The sequence below is a fragment of the Ambystoma mexicanum genome, chromosome 1q (assembly GCF_040938575.1).
Source record: "Ambystoma mexicanum isolate Mex_15411 chromosome 1q, UKY_AmexF1_1, whole genome shotgun sequence".
In the NCBI taxonomy this organism is placed as follows: domain Eukaryota; kingdom Metazoa; phylum Chordata; class Amphibia; order Caudata; family Ambystomatidae; genus Ambystoma; species Ambystoma mexicanum.
The window spans coordinates 81,592,681-81,605,648 of record NC_090922.1 but is presented as its reverse complement, the minus strand read 5'-3'; positions in this window follow the sequence as shown (position 1 = coordinate 81,605,648).

Genomic DNA, 12,968 nt, shown 5'->3' with positions numbered 1-12,968 from the left:
TCAGTGTTTCAAGCGCACAGGGGCAATTGAAAGGCTACCTAACAAAAATACAACATGGTGTCTCTTAATTGGGCCACAATGGAAAAGACAAACATGCTGCAAAAATGTGTGAAAACAGCACATTGAACCCCCACACCAAATATTTATATTGAAACAACCCAAAAATGTGAATTTGAAAAATTGGCTACTTGCCAAGTTTTAGGCCTATGGGCAGATTTACTCTGGCTTGGTGAAGCCATTGGAAAGCGATTTGCGTCTTCTCATCAAAGCAGTTCAGCCTTGTGGTTCAGTCCTCCTTCCAAAGTTTTGAAGCAAGCATCAAAATACAAATTTAGAAAAAATGACAAAGTGCACATTTTTACGCCTAAAGGAAGATGTGCTCTGCCATGGCCAAGCTGCTTGCTTCCTCCTACCCAGGCAGTCCATCATATGTTGACTTGTGGGCATTTTGTCTTAATCTCTCATTTTGATCAGGTGCCTTTAATCAGAGCCTATGTTTCTCATAGAATAACATGAGTTTTCACGAAATGTGCCCTTCATATTTTGTAAACACTATGGCCCTCATTCTGACTCAGGCGTTAAGGGGTTTACGGCGCCGTAAACGGCACCGACCCTTAACGCCTGATTACAAGGTTCCCTTTGCGGGATGGCTTTTAACGGCTGCTTTTTGCAGCCGTTAAAATCCATGCCGCAAAGGGACCTTGGCGATAATTACGGCACCGTAATTTACGGTGCCGTAATTATCGCCTTTCCCCATTCCCATTATGCCCTATGGGGCGAAAATGGGAATGGGGAAGGGTAAAATGGGAAATGGGGATTTACCGCCCCACTCACCTTGGAATGGGGCGGTAAATCCGCCAACCACCATGGCGTAAACGTAGTTTACGCCATGGTGGTAAGGGTACGACCCAGGTGGTAACTTACCGCCTGGGTCGTAATGAGGCCCAATCTGTTACGCATCCAGGAGAAGTGCCTTCTCACAAAATGTTTTATTTTCCCATCACAAAACGCTGCCTTAGCCATGACCTCTATTTCTTATTGAATATGATTGGGTTTGCAAAAATGTTTTTAGCATCTGAGCTAAGGGCTAAAGCCATCCTCCCCATTGTAATGACAGCCAATCAGAATCTTTTTTATACTGCTGCCACTTGTGATTAAGCACTTTTTTCTTCTATGCTGTCAGATGCACAAGATGGCTGATTGCCAAAAACCCTCCACATTCTCAAAGACACATTATTTCAGAGAACATAAACACTGGTTCACCTCACATTATTCTCTAGCCTCAATAAGCAGAGAATGATTTTCAAAATAAGACAGTTGCACCCTGTTCTCAGAGGGCATCTGAACCTGCACATCACAGATGTTTGAATTCTGTGTGTTTTCTGTTTTCACAATAAAATATAAAAAGCAGATTGTATTTGTTCAGCATACACATGCAGCGTGGATTCATATCAGCATAAAAAACAGAGCAGTATCTTCACATTATGATGTGTAAAAAAGCAGAACAAAACTAGGGCCTCATTACACGGATGGCGGTGAACCATGGCGCTATTAGCGCCATGGTTCATGCCGGTAAAATACCGGCACCGCCTTGGTGGGAAGGGGAATTACCGCCCTATTCCAAGGTTGGCGGGGCGGTAATTCCCCCTTCCACCATTGCCCTTCCCCATTCCAATTTTTGCCCCATAGGGCTCTATGGGAATGGGGAAGGCGCTAATTACAGTACCGCAAATTGCGGTACCGTAATTAGCTCCCTGGTCCCTTTGCGGGTTGGTTTTTACCGCCTGCAAAAAGCAGGCGTTAAATTCCCCAACCCGTAAAGGGACCCGGGAGCTAATTACGGTACCGCAATTTGCGGTACCGTAATAAGCGCCTGACAGATAGACGTAGGAAGTCGCTCTCCACCTGATGTGCAATTTAGACAGGATCTATATCATAGAAAATCAAAACTATGTGGACCCTTGTAAATGGTACAAAATAGCCAACTCTAGGTAGTCCTCTTAGGGGGGGTTCAACATTCCAGACTTTTAGTCCTAAGGATACGCTTTTGTCTCGGGAGGATAGCTCAGGGGCAATGTGCTTGCCTTGGAAGCAAGACGACACGGAGCAACAGAGGTTCGATCCCTGGGTCCGTGCTTAGAAACCTCTGGGTATTAAGTGCGTTACAAGTAACCAATTATATCATATCATATTTTGCACCCCACCTGTCTGGAGGATTTCCCTGCCTCTTGTTTGATGGCCAGTTTCACCTCTCAGGTAGTGTCACTGTCTCCTCAGCTCATTAACACTCTCATATGGATACCAAATCATTTAACCTGGAATCGCGGTCTTCCAGTGGCTTATAACAAAGTTAATATGTGCTCATCCAGTGTTCAGTGAGAGCTTCTAGGTGACTGGATCTATACCACCAAGATATTTCTCCTTTGGGGAGTGCTGCTGGTCCAGACTCTCAGGAACCCTTCCACACAGGCTCATTCTGCAGCAGACCAATATTGGCGTTTCTCAAGCCATGACATGATTTAATTGGTTCTGGTAAGTTCTTCCCTCTCTTTGCAATTTGCCGTGCTAAGCCTGCATAATCTGTATGACATACACTGCCGTGTAGACGAAAAGGTACTGCCCACCAAGGTAAATTGAGGCATCTTGCTCCCTCTCATATGCAGCCTTCCCTCTCACACAGAGCTGCTTTCTCTCACCTGTCAGCACTAATGAGCTGCAGTATATCTCACAGTTTCAGGGCAACAGTATGACACCAATACACAGCCACACATACAACAAATATCGCCAAGACAGTCCTTTCTCTGTACCTTAGATCTATCCTTCAAATGCGGCACATATTATACAAGCCCTTAAACTGAGACACCCACCCTTACTTATATGTCAAAGAGTAGGGCATGGTAGTTTTACCTAATTCTGGGACAAAATGGCACAAGTATGCTGGGCCTCACATGCCATGAACTGCAAAGCCCCTCCGTCCTGGAAATCACCAGACATGATCAATCGAGAAGCAGCCTTCAGGAACCCAGGGGCCTCCAGCCTCGAGGAAGTGATAACACACAACTGGCAATGAAGGCGCAATGGGGGTGACTCTAATGAGGGCCTTCCACCCACGCCGAGGCCCACCAGCCACCCTGGACTCGCCCACGCCACCCTTACCCTAGAATTTGAGACTTTGGGTGCACCATCGACAGGAGCGCTCAAATGGGCAATCTGGGTTGAGCACCTACAATTGTATTTTGCTACCATGAAGGAAAATGAGGACAATGAATCCACCTGGCTTTTCTATGTTGGCCTCATTGTGCATAAAATGTACAAGACGATTGCCCGTTTAGACAACCCCGTTGCTGCTGAAAAGGCGGCACTGGCTAATTATTTCAATCCACTAGCCAACTCTGTCTTTGAGCGATTCTAATTATGCAATCACGCCAAGTGGCGCAGGAGGAAATTGATTAATTCCACACGCTTGTGTAACAACTTGCATCCACCTGCAGCCTCATCAATGAAACCGATACAGTCCAAGCTCAACTCATCCAAGGGTGCTACTCGAACTTCGAACTAGATCCTTCGGGAATCTAGCCTGCTCTCAGAGCGCATTATCAAACTTAGTCGTCCCCATGAGTTGACTGAAAGCAGAGTGGGGAAGATAGAGGCAGCCTTCAAGCACCTGGCAGTCATGCAAGTACAGCCAATTTACAGATGGCAGGCCTGGAAACCCTGTGAGCTAAGTGACAGTCAGACTATGAGCAGCCAAAACACACCTACTACGCTGACCCATGCCACGTGCAGGGCGCTACCCAGTGAGGGGGACAGAATATGTGAAATGTGGGACACTCAACCACTTTGCAAGCCACTGTCAAGCTGCCACACATGCCCTTCCCTCCAGAACCTGAACACCATCAAGACAAGGAGGGTGCCAGGTGCAGGCCGATGCAAGACCCTGACCAAAAACGACCATGGCGTCTTGCTAATTTCATTTCTGGGCCATCGAGCAAATAAAAGGTGCCAAACCAAATGCAGGATCCTTGTGTCAGGCACCCCCCACCAGTCCTGATAGATATAGGCACTTTTGTAAACATGATGAGCAGTGCACATTTTCAACTCCTATGAAACAACCCACATTCTGACCCACAGGTGTCAAGATATTTGCCCATCCGTCTGGAGGGCATTGCCCAAACAAACTTCCAACATGAAGATGTTGTGGTGGGGATCAGACGCTATGTCACACCTACAGACATGGCAACGTTGCTCTGCTGCACTACGTCTGACAAACTTGAACTTGTGCACTTCGCGATTGGAGCACACGAAGAAGAGATTGAGACTATCTTGGAAGAATTCATCAAGCTGTCCAACTGGATGAAAACGACACCACCAACCCGCACCCAGAAAGGGGAGCTAGCAGATTACCGAGTAGATCCAAAGACTTTATAATAGAGTGAGAGGGGCGACACATGAACATTTGAACAATGGTTTTGATGGCGGGGTATGGTGAAGTGCAAGCAGACACACAGGAAGAACACTGCAAGCATGCCTGTGTCACGCAATAAATTCTCCCTCGTAACAAAAATAAAGTCTCCCCCGGATAATTTATTCTGAAATGGAATCTCCCCCTGTGAAATAAATTCTCCCCATGACAAAAAATGAATTTCCTCTCATTTTGAACCCTTCTCTGTGTGGCATTTTATTAAACTGAGTCTGTAGGGTTTTGGAAAAGTCCAATCAGGCGAGGGAAGTCTCTGTTCTGAAATATTGTTGAGCCTTCACCTAGATGGGGAGAGACTCTCTAGCAAAATTACCCCCCCCCCCTTGATAAACGTGTGTCTGAATAATCTTTCCCCCTTGAAAGGGAGACTCTGTATCAGAATAAACTCTCCCCATTGAAGGGGGAGACTATATCAGAATCAACTCTATCCCTTTAAGGGCAGACTCTAGCAGAATACACTTTCCTCATTGAAGGGGGAGATTCTGCATCAGAATAAACTCTCCCCATTGATGCGGAGACTCTGTATCAGAATCAACTCTACCCCTTTAAAGGGAGACTCTGTAGCAGAATAACTTGTGTCACAATAATCTTTCCCCCTTGAAAGGGAGACTTTGTATCAGAATCAACTCTATCCATTTAAGGGGGGGACTCTGTAGCATAATACACTCTCAATGAAGGGGGAGACTATGTATCAGAATAAACTCTCCCCATTGATGGGGAGATTCAGTATCAGAAGAAACTCTCCTCCTTAAAGGGGGAGACTCTGTACCAGAATCAACTCTTCCTCTTTAAGGGGAGCCTCTGTACCAGAATAAACTTGTGTCTGAATAATCTTTCCCCCTTGAAAGGGAGGCTCTGTATCAGAATAAACTCTGCCCATTGATGGGGGAGTCTCTGTCAGAATCAACTCTATCCATTTAAGCGAAGAATCTGTAGCAGAATACACTCTCCCAGTTGAAGGGAGAGACTCTGTAGCAGAATACACTCTCCCCATTGAAGGGGGAAACTCTGTATCAGAATAGACTCTCCCCATTGATGAGGGAGACTCTGTACCAGAATCAACGCTACTCTTTAGGAGGAGACTCTGTAGCAGAATAAACTTGTGTCAAACAAATCTCTCCCTTCTCCCCATTGAAGGGGGAGACTCTGTATGAGAATCAACTAAACCCTTTAAGGGGAGACTCTGTAGCAGAATACACTCTACCCCTTTAAGGGGAGACTCTGTCCGAATAATCTCTCCCTCTTGCAAGGGAGACTCTGTATCAGAATAAACTCTCCCTGTTGATCGGGGAGACTCTTCATCAGACGAAACTCTCCCCCTTAAAGGGGGAGACTGTACCAGAATCAACTCTACCCTTTAGGGGGAGACTCTGTATCAGAATCAACTGTACCCTTTGGGGGGAGACTCTGTAGCAGAATAACCGTGTGTCAGAATAATCTCTCCCTCTTGAAAGGGAGACTCTGTATCAGAATAAACTCTCCCAATTTAAGGGAAAGACTCTGTATCAGAATCAACTCTACCTCTTTAAAGGGAGACTCTGTAGCAGAATACACTCTCCCCATTGAAGGGGGAGACTCTGTATCAGAATAAACTCTCCCCCTTGAAGGGGGAGACTCTGTACCAGAATCAATTCTACCCTTCAGGGGGAGACTTCAAGGTGGAAGGAGTATTCTGCTACAAACACCTCAATTCCAAAATAATCAAAACGGGTCAACCAACAAAGGTTGGTGTTCAAATTCATAGTCCCTTAGCTAAGCCCTACATGTTTCAATCCCACAAAATAGTTAACAGGATCTTCCTCACTGCAACATTATTGGTGGGGTGTGTAGCATCTGAAAAGAACCCCAGAAGGAGCATAATTAATGTACAGCCAGCAGTCAATGAATTGTCTAATTTTAAAAAGCCAGGGAGACTCTGTAGCAAAATAAAGTCTCCCCCTTGAATGGTAAATTCTGTAGCAGAACAAACTCTCCCCCTGATCGGGGAGATTCTATATCAGGATAAACTCTCCCCTTTGAAGGGGAGACTCTACCAGAATCAACTACTTTTTAAGGGGAGACTATGTATCAGAATAAACTCTCCCCCTTGATGGGGGAAATTCTGTATCAAAATAAACCCTCTCAGTTGAAGGGGAGACTCTATATCAGAATACACTCTCTCTTTTGACGGGGAAACTCTATAGCTCAATAAACTCCCCCCTTGATGTGGGAGACTCTGTATCAGAATAAACTCTCCCCTTTAAGGGGGTGTAATGCGTGTGCGGAAATGAGCTAAAAAAAGGCGCCTGTGCACAGCCATTTTGGACATTCACTTCCAAAACGCAATGAAAGTCTACATTTCTGTGAGCTCAGTTAGAAGGCAGACATGAATACTGCAATGGTTGCAAGATTAAAGTATGAAACAGGGGAGCTCACTGTGAAGGATAGTTGTTGTATTGTTCGCTCAAGGAAGAGCCGAGAAGGGAGTCAGAGATGGGTAGGTGCATTGATAAGGGGTACTTAGAATGAGCGTGCAGGAGACAAACTGGGTTTTTCCACTACTGACTGGATTTTTCTGCTCTTTGCTTCCCATGCTTGCTGTCTGTCAGGGCTTTAAGTGGGGCGGGGCCTCCCTGGGCTAGGCTATGGCAGGCTCCGAAATCTCGGTTTGAGGCGGGGCCCTGCCAGGGCCCACTAATCTCCTCTGGCAGCCCTAGACACAAAACGAAAAGGCTTTTTTTCTAAAGCCTGAAGCTATATCTCTGGTGCGAGAGCTTCAGGCTTCAGAAAAAAATGCCTTTCAGCCATAATGGTGGAGCCGCACCTGCGAGCGTGGGACCGCACCACCATTATGGAGAAAACGTGAGGCCGCTGGAAGCAGAGGCCTTGTTTTCTAAATCCTGAAGCTCCCTCGCTGGAACTTCAAGAACTTAGAAAACAAGGCCTCTGCTTCCAGTGGCCTCACCCTTTCAGCCTTAATGGTGAAGTTTGCTCCTCCCCAGCTGGCGAGGGGCAGCGCCACCATTAAGGCTGAATAGGCGAGGCTCTGTCCCCTGCCAGACAAGCCTATAGAAAATTAATGCAGAGATCAGCACCTTATCCACCATGGGGAGAGGGTGCTGATCTCTACAAAAGGCTGCCTGTCAGGGGTGCCAGTAGCCCATTGAGCCGGGCTCATCAAGGGGCGTGGCCTAATGAGCTAGAGGGTGACACCCACTGTTAGGTCACACCCCCTTCATGAGCCCCGGCTCATTTTGTAGTGCCACTTAAGGCACTGCTGTCTGTCCTTCGGCTGGGGACGGTTGGTAACCTGAGGGGGGCGGGGATCTTTCCCACATAAGAGGAGAGGTATCCTGAGGGTAGAGAGAATTGGAACCCCGGCTGATGAAGTCTCGCTGAGAGGGAGGACGCTCCGCTGCAGACACATTTAGCACGTGTGATCTCTCTGCCTACCTGCCTCGGGACTGGGTAGTGTTGTAGTGGCTGAGATGCACTAACAGTGATGTAGACCTAGTTTGTAGCAATCCTTGTCTATGTGTCTGTGTATAACCAATGGCATTTACTCCAATAGTTATTTGTATGCTTATACTTTGTATGAATAAAAGGGCCTTTACTATTATATTCTGATTGTTGGTCTAAGTGTGTATTATTGCCTCTGGGAGCCCAAGAACTTTTGGTTTGTGTAATAAGATAAGGGTCATTACACATGACAGAAAAGCAAAACAAGGGGAGACTCTGTACCAGTCAACTCTACTCTTTAAGGGGAGACTCGGTATCAGAATAAATTCCCCCCTTGACAGGGAAGATTCTGTATCAGAATAAACTCTCCCCTTGAAGGGAAGATAGTCTCAGAAGAAACCCTCCCCCCTTGTAGGGGAGACTCTATAGCTGAATACAAATTTCCCCCTTGGAGGGGGAAACTCTGAAGCAGAATAAACTCTCCCCCTAGATGGGGGAGACTCTGTAGCAGAATAAACACTCCCCATTAAATGGAAGTTTTGTAGCAGGATAAAATAAACCGCTTAAAAGGGAGACTTTGTAGCAAAATAAACTCACCCCCTTGATGGGGGAGACTCTGTATCAGAATAAACTTTCCCTCTTAAACGGGGAGACTGTAAAGACTGGAGGGGGGTGTCTGTACTCCTGCTCTCTAGATGGCAGAGGAGAGGCACAGAGGACCCCAGCCAAGATTCTCTATAGGGTAGCGTTGGTAGAGCAATCAAGGCCTAGCTTCTCAAGAGGTGATGCAGGCTGGTTCTTAAGTACATTGTAGTCCCCAAGCCCCCACAAAGGAATGTCCACACACTGTGTTAGTTAAAACACAGTCTTTATATAATTAATATTCAAGGTTATGTACACTATCACAATAACTCACTGCTCAGAAAATCCACAATGGCAAATATATACGGTTCTAAAGTTGTACCACAATTATTATCAGATCTCATTAAAGTGCATCAACTATAATCTGATCAAATGTCACACAGATCAAGCAATAAAAGTAACCGACAATAGATATAGGAGGAAAGCAGTTGGTTAGAACAATGGGCAGAATATTGACCCCTACCAACTGGGCACAATTCTGTGTGGAGATCCCCCCACCATGGCAACCTGTAAATTAAAGATATATCACAAGCCCAGTCCATATATTCTTCTATAAGTCTTATTTTCTTCTATAAGGTTTCTACCCCCCCCCCCAATGTACCTGGTAGAGCAGAGTTCTTCGATGAGGCGTCGATGGATCCTTCTTGATTGACTCCCTTTAAAGCAGGAGCCACGGATCGTCAAGAGGCATCGAAGAAGGTGAACTTGGCGTCGACGGCGTCAATGAAAGGTTCGATGGTGCCGAGACCACGCTGTCGATCCAGGCGGTGCTCGTCGGCGACGTTCTGCGAGGATGAGGTGTGCAGGGCACCTCAGTGTTTGATAGTTCAGGACAGCAAAGAGTTTCTGAAGAACTGTGGCCCGACAAGGGCGTAGAGTCGTCAAAGTCTTTGTGGTCTTCGGGTGGCGGGAAACCCACCGGTGGATGCTCCTCGGCGCGTCAATGGCCTGGCATTCTCCGGCGGGATAAGGCAGGCAGCGGTGCGGATGAGCGCGTCCATGAATCAAAAGTCTTAGGTAAAGGAGCGTGCGGCTCCGGTCGTCGGTGGCACAGCCTCAAGCGGTCCCCGCTTTTGGGCAAACCAGCTTCGACAGGCCTCCAGCGGTTATGGCGATACTCCGAACCCTGGTCGACGGCAATGGACTTCATTGGCGTCGATGTCCGGGTGCTTTACTTCGTTCTCCTCGGCGGTCCCCGTCTCCGGTCGACAGCCTTTCGAGGGTCTGACTTTCAGGGAGCTTCGGCGAAGGTTAGCGATGCTCGATGGACCCTCGGAGCAGGGGAAGAGGGTGTCTAACCAGGTCCTCTCTCAGATCAGTCCTTGATGAACTCGACAGCTTTCGGATCGGGTCAAAACAAATGCAGCAGCAGTTCTTCTTCTTCCAGTTGGGTGTCAAGGATAAGCAGTTCCAGTTACTCTTCAAGTGTCAACTCAGCTTCTAAACAATTTCCAATGGTGAGAGGTCCCCAGATATACATTTTTTTTTAAATTTTTTTTTATTTCATTTAGTTTTTACAAACTTTTTGAAATTTATAACTATAAGAACACATTGCGTGAGAGAGACAAAAGGGAAAAAAAAACTTAGAATACAAAAAAAGTAAAATCTTAATAAGACATAAAAACTATATAAAAAAGAAAAAATATAACAACATTTCCAATTCCACAGTTAAACTACTGCTGAAACTCAGCATATTGGTTCTATACATTCGTTTTTCAGCTATTCAAGATAGTCCATGGCTCTACTTATTTAATATTCTATTCACTCTTGTGTTTTTGCATTCCTTCACTTTCTTCTATCGATCGATAACATCATCTCTCTTTATGGCGGCTCCACGTCAGCTGATTCTATTGGATTGGTCTCTAAACATATTTGGATTTGGTCTAGGAATCTCACTGTGGCGATCCTTAGGGTTTTACTCTCGCCAGTGTGTAGATGCCTCCACCATTCTTCTGCATTGTATGTCAGAACTCGGTTTCTCTCAAGCCTTAAACATTTTTCGCGTTGATCTTTTAATTCAACACAAAACAATATCAAATGCTTTAGGTTTTCATCTTCTCTAGCACACAACCTGCACTTGGAGTTACTTGTTTCAATTGACCTTCTCCAAATTAGAACTTCTTTTGTTTCGAAGATATTTAATCTGAACTTCAGGTATAATTTGCTTAATCGTTTGCACGGTGATAACATTAAATAGTTTGCAAGTGTGTTACGTTTTTTGGCTTCTGATGGTGCATTGTTCATACATTTTTGTGCCGCTCTTTTCTCACATACTTGGATCCAGTCTAGATCTAATAATTTCTTTTTCACCAGGTCGGGGTTCTGCCATAATGTTTGTTCATCTGACCCCACCTGTGCAAGAATCTCTTTGCACTGGCTCTTCGATTCATCTAATGCAGATTGCCTTAAACTGTTCTTTTGACCTAAAATTTTAACAGATGGTAATTTTGCTTCTGCGTTCGTTTTTCTATACAGGGCCAACTTGTTCCAGGCAATCCGTGCATTGAGTGATGAAACCCCTACTTCATACAGCACTCAGGCCGTTGGCGTTCCTTGAGAAATTTGCAATATTTTCTTCCAAAAGACTCCTTCACATCGTGACCATACCTTATGATCAACCCCGAACATATTTTCAGCTCCATACGTGAGGATTGGAGTCACTTTTCCTTGATAGAATCTTCTTACGGGATCATACGTAAATTTCCCGTATTTTTTCTGTATGATGTTACCTTGCGTTGTGAGCTGTTTGCAACTATTTAATAGCTTTCTCGACATCGGCTCGTCGTTTATGCTGGAACTAATGATGGTTCCTAGATATCTCGTGTAGGGTACCTTATATATCTGTTTTGGTCCTACATACCATGATAACTTCTGATTTTTGGATTTCCATCCTCTTAAGTTTTCCAGCACCAGAATGTCGGATTTCGCAGCACTGATCTCTAGCCGCAGATCTTCAATAAATGCTCTAAGAGCCGTTAATTTTCGTTGTAGACCAATTGGGGTGCGTTCCAAAATTACCATGTCATCTGCATATAGAATGTGATTTATCTCAACTCCATTTATTGATGGTGGAAACGACACCACTGATGCTAGTGCAGGTCCTACATCAGCAATGTAGAAATTGAAAAGTGTCGCTCCTAGTGGGCATCCTTGTTTGACACCCCTCTCAGTCGGTATCGGTCTTGTTAGATTTCCTTCTTTGCCTAACCTCACTTGGATCGAAGTTCCGGAGTAAAGATCTTTTACCGCCTGGAGCAGACTTGTATTGCACCCTTTTTTTTTAGTTTCGACCATAGGCTTTCTCTATCGACTCCATTGAAGGCATTTGCCATATCGATAAATGCCAGATATATCTTTTGGCCAGTTCTTATCGCGTCGATTTTCTGGAGATTTAACATAAGTAAGTTAACACTACAACCGACTCCCTTGACAAATCCCGACTGGCGTTTGTCAAAGATTTCTTGTTGCCGAATCCACGCACTTAGGTGTTGTAATAATAACGATGCAAACACTTTTCCTAGTACGTCAAGTAGTGCTATTGGCCTATAATTCGCCGGATCGGATCGAATGCCTTTCTTAAAGATCGGCACTATGATCCCCTGTTTCCAGTTTGTCGGGATTCTGCCTTCTTTTGTTATCGCAGTGAACAGGGTATAGCAGAACTCTGTCCACTCATCTATGTTTCCTTTTAAGTCTGCATTTGACAAGCCATCTGGGCCTGCTGAGCGTGACGCATTACTTTTTCGGATGATTGTTCTAATGTCGTCTCTCGCTATTTCTAATGTCCATGATTGGCTTGTATCCAACTTTTTCAGACTTCCCTTTTTCCTTTTTTTGAATAGCTCAGTGTAGTGCTTTCCCCACTCTTTTTCTTGTACTGCGCTTGTCAATAGTGCTTTTTCAGAGCTCTGTGTATCATTTAGTATGGCCCAAAAGCCTCTCGAATTCTTTTGATTTAGAGCTTTCAGGATCACCTCAGCATCTCTTTGTTCCAATCTCGATCTGTGTTGTTTACACCAGTTGTTATGTCGGTTTTTTATTCTTTTTATTTGACTTTTTTCATCGCTGGTTTTTGATGACAGGATTATCCTTATTGCCTTCCTTAATTCTCTTTTTCTTTTAGTCACCTCGGGGTCATAATGATGTTTATGAAATCCGGTCTGTTCAAGGAAGGCCACTTTTTAGTTTTGTAAACCTCAAGGAACTGTTGGTATTCGATTGAAACAGCTGAGCTCAGCTCTTGGTATTGTTGTAGCCGATTGGTTACTGACACAATTTCCTTCTTTCCCATCCGCAATCTGTTTCGGCCTGGTACTACCGATATTTCGTGTCTCCATTGTTCCCTTTTCTCTAATTTACTTTTGTTCCATTCAACTGCTACAATATGATGGTCACTTTGTTCCGTTGT